At 51.5% G+C, this 4,728-nt stretch overlaps 1 pseudogene; it reads right to left on the bottom strand.

Moving 5' to 3' along the window:
* Positions 1 to 3,233: 3,233 nt before the first annotated feature.
* On the bottom strand, positions 3,234 to 4,215 carry LOC124659931 (annotated as a pseudogene).
* Between the last annotated feature and the right edge of the window lie 513 nt (positions 4,216 to 4,728).

Below are 4,728 nucleotides of genomic sequence, written 5' to 3' on the forward strand. Positions count from 1 at the left end.
AGATGAACGGATGAGAGTGTAATCCGCGGAAACATGGCGTGAGTCGATGACATGGCATACCACTCCACTGCATCTCACTTTTCGCGCCGAACAAAGTTTGAATTTAGACGAGGACGGGCGGGAGACAAAAGAAAATTTGGAGCCATCACGCCGGACGTGCGTCCAAAATATCCCCAGGTCACGACACCAGTACTACTCTCTCCATCGTCTTCTTGCCCCCCACCCACACCACCGGCGAATCTCTCCTCCCGTTCCCCTTTCGACCACCCACATCCCCTCCGTCGCCAAACATCCCGGCCACATCCGGCGAGCCCACGAGCTGCAGACCGCCGCCCTAGCTCTCCCTTCTCCCCCTCTACCTGTGCCACGGCGTGGGACAACCGAATCTTTGCCCACAGCCTAAATCCTAGCCGCCAAAGATCCCCGCCACCGGCCGCCCTAGCTCCTCCGCCGCCGGCCACTCTGCAATCCCCCCAACCATCGGCCCCTCCTCCCCTGCCCCCTGCCCCCTCTTCGACTTCCCTCTCTCCCACGACCCCCTTCGCGCCGTCGTCACCCTCGCCGGCGCCGTCTAGTCTCCTCCAACCCCAGCACCTCCCCTCCGCCCGTACCTCTTCCCCTACTACCCCAGCCCGCCCTGGACGAGCCCCTCTGCAGATCGACGCCATCTCTCCACGCTTGGCCTTGTACAGGCGGGGCCAGCCCAAGCAGCGCGACTCTGGCGCCATGCGACGGCCGCGGCCGCAGGAGGAGCTTCGCGCCGGGCAGGGATGGCGGCGCGGAGGCTGGGAGGACGAGCTCTGGTCGCCCTCCAGAGATGTTCCTGCCGGCGTCCTCCCGGAGCTGCTGTCGGGGACTCCCGTGACCACCTCCTCGAGATGCCGCTCCTGTTCCCGGCCACCACAACGACGTGCTGCTTGCTCCTGGTGAGATCTCTCTTCCCCTGCTCCATGTAACCATGCAAAAAATTGTATTTTTTCAGTTGGATTGCATGTGTCGGCTGTACATGTATATGCACTGTATGTAGGCAGAGAGATGTAGTCGGTAGTTGTGCTCATTTTGTTTTGATTATTCGGTGTTTGCTATGCATATACAGTGCTGAAAACTTACTCATTTACAGGTTCAAAGCTCATCACAGAAGGAGGAGCTGAAGGGAGCGAAGCGGGGATACCGGGAGGCCGCCTCGGAGAGGAAACATGAGGAGGTGCGGTGGTGAACGTCCTCAGCCATATATGCGAGTGCAGCGGGGAGGCGCCCCGGTGGCTGCGGATCATGTCTTCAATTTTGGTGGTATAAATCTTTGTCTCGTACGTCTGCTTCAAGTGCTATTATTTGTGATACATGATATCTAATTCATGTGCTGGTGAGGTGTTTTTTTAGTTCTTGTGCAAAACAAGTGTCAATTTACCTATGTGGATATGTGCTGATGGAGTAGTACACAGCCACACACACATTGATTCATCTTGGTTTGTCTTGTGTAGTTGATCATGTCCTGAAGCAACTTGCTAGTATTTTGTCTGCAGTAGTTTCAAGTGTTGTTGTGTTGATTTAACATGCTTAAATAGCAGATCGGCAGCCACACAGATAAATATGTTGGATCTGATTGAAATAGCCACATGGAACATTTTCACTGGATGGCCGCTAGAGTTTTTGGTCTTCCGTGTTGACTGATATATTCATGTATGTTCCAGTTAAGTTGAATGCTTGCTCGATGTAGATGAATTAATATCCATACATGTTGATTGTAGAATTGACTGTGCCATTGCATTTGTTGCTGATGGTTTCCTGCTTTGGTCTATACTATTCTGCACACTAACACATTTATCATGTTTTTTGTTTTTTGCAAGTACAATGAGGAGGAGGCGAAGTAGATGATGACGACAAGGGTAAGCTAGCTGGAACCTGTAGTTGCTGCAGCCTGTTGATGGTGTACTATGTAAGTTTCCCAGGATGGGATAATCGTGCTATTGTGCATCGGCCTAGTGTCGACACTCCTTGTTCTGTTGCCTGGAGTATTTAGACCTCTGGTCTGAGTTTAGTTCTATGTGTGTATGTCACGCATGAGGGTTTTGGCTATTGTCTCAACTGAAGCATATATTGTTCGCTGTGCAGGTTTGACTGTCGAAAAAACATCCAAGGTCATGGCGAATTTTTGAACGAGCCTGCTTTAATTGATTTAGTAGAGTAAGGATTTAATTCGTCCTATGGTTTCTTTGTATGTAGTCATGTATCAATACCTGATGCCGAGTTAGAGTGCTAGTGTATATGCATATGCCTTGGTCACCTGTTACTAATAGTTGAAGCACTTTGTGTTTTATCCATTTAATAGCTGCAAGCTGTTTATTCCTCGTCAAAAAAGTAATACATGCATGCTTTTTTTGGTGGTTGAGCAACAATGTTTGCCTCGTAAGACGGACAAAGCATGTATAGCTGCTGCTTGTAATTAAGTGCTTCACGGTTTCCGCATTGCAAATGGACAGAGCTGCGTATTTTGAAGCAGTGCTCCCATGTGTTGGAAAAAGTTTGTGGTTCCTCATTGCTGTGTTTTACAAGTGGTCATGTGTAGGTAGATAGTAGATGATGTGGTTGCGTCTCTACATGCCCATTGGTGGGCTGGAGTCTCCACCATTGCTTGTTGATTCCTGAAGCTTGAAGAGGTGGTTAGGTAGCGGAACTAGATAGTGCAGCTGGTTAGGGATAATGAATCCCTATACATGGGCATGCCGTTGGACAAGAAAAGAAAAGAAAATGGATAGATGGATGGATTTAGTGTTTGAGCAGCTTATACACGTGAGCAATTGAATGGTAGTAGAGGAGAGTGCAATGGAATCATAGGAGGAACGAAACAAGGTGTTGATCGAGTAGTTAAATTTGTGCAGTAAATAGTAGTAGGCTGAATGTCCTAGGTTTCCGATGAGTCATTCATGCCAGAATTTTGAACAGAGCAGCTATTACTGTTAGATGATGATGGTGATGATTAATTAGCTTGCACTTTGGCAGTGAGAAAAGAAAAGAAAAAGAAAAATCCATGTACAGGATCATGCAGTTGGGCAAGAAAAGTAAAGAAATCGAAGGATTTAGTACACGTGAGCAAGTGAGTGGTTGAGGAGAGAATATATCGGGTTGATTCGGCACGGTGAGGCGAATTAATGAGGTAGTTGCTGGATGTCCAGGCTGGCCGATAAAGCGAGCTGGCTCCTTCGCTCGATGGATTTCTTTGGATGGCGTGTTAATTAATTGGAGGAGAGCGTGAGGCAGCTGTGAGACATTCTAGTCACGACGTGAGAGCAAAGCACGCCCGCGGACTTGGAGGAATAAATAAAGGGGGGTGGAATTAAAATGGATGGATGGATGGATGCGGGCGAGTCGGTAGCGGTGCGGGCGGACAATGTATTCCCCCGTGCGCATGCGCATCTCCTCCCGCCCGCCCGCCCGCATGTATTCCCCGTGCGCATTAAGTGCAGCCTGTGAACTCGTCTTGTATCCAGGTGGCCGAGCACCCGCAGGTTGGCTGCATGACCACCAATCTTGACCCTTACTACAACACCATCATCGCGCGGCGGCAGAAACAAGATGAGGCGCTCCAGGAGCGGCGCGTCCACCACCGCCAAGTCCTCCACCATCCACAGCCCAACCAGCGCGCAGTGGAGGCTTGGGCTGCGGAGACGGACGTGCGCGGGTCCTGTGCTGCTGAGATGAAGGGTCTTCAGCGCGGGACAGGCAGCGACGAGGTGCTCCAGGTCCTGGTCGCTTATGACGACCATTATCAAGGTGAGGGAGCGGAGGTGGGGAAGCGAGATGTTGGCGCCGCGGGAGAGGTCCCAGTAGCCCAGCGAGAGCTCCTTGAGCGTGCCGCACCGGAGGATGCACGGGAAGGGGTCGACCTGGTTCGGGAGGAGATCGATCGAGCTTCTGGGTGTCCTTGGCGGCGAGGACGAGCGGCCAGCCGGGGAGCTCACGGTCCAGGGAGGCGAGCCTGCAGTCGTGGAGGACCACGGTGCGGAAGTGGCCTGGGTGCTCGGCGAGGACTCGCGGGACCACGGCGTCGCGCGCGGGCTCGGGGAGGTCGGCGTCGCGGAGGACGAGCGCGGTGGAGCTCCAGAGGTTGCGCCAGCGCCTGGCGAGGGCGGCGGTGCGGGCGGCTTCCGTGACGGGGAGGTGCTGGGTGATGATTTTGTGGAGGAGGTCGTCGCTGAGGGCGCTGAGGCGGTCCCGCCGGCGGCCGGCAGCGGAGAGGGGGGCGGCGCCGTCGGCCATGGTGGCGAGGCGAGGCGAGGGTTTGGTTTGATTTTGGTGGAAATGGAGACTAGCCTCGAAAGTTCCAGCGGATGTTTTCGATCTTTCTCTAGTATCCGGAGGAGCCGTGCTTATATAAAAATGGAAAAAATGCTAGAAGACACGGTTTTTTTTTTTGGGTTTGTCTAAACAAATCGCAGTATTGTGTTTTCGCTGGGTACAATTATAATTTTATGTCATATTTATTAGAACACGCCCCATTACAGAAAATGGAAAAGTTTGGCACATTATCTTCATAATCGGTCATATCATGATTATCCTGAATGGTGCATATTTTTCTCACCGGAAATGGTGCATTTTCTGTGGCTTCTATGTACAATGCTTTGATTCAGCATGATATTTCAATCGATAATAATTCAAAGATTTGGAAGATGAGGATACCACTCAAAACGATGGTTTTTGCATGATATCTTAGCCGTGAGGGCATACTCA

Source organism: Lolium rigidum, chromosome 1, assembly GCF_022539505.1.
Source record: "Lolium rigidum isolate FL_2022 chromosome 1, APGP_CSIRO_Lrig_0.1, whole genome shotgun sequence".
In the NCBI taxonomy this organism is placed as follows: domain Eukaryota; kingdom Viridiplantae; phylum Streptophyta; class Magnoliopsida; order Poales; family Poaceae; genus Lolium; species Lolium rigidum.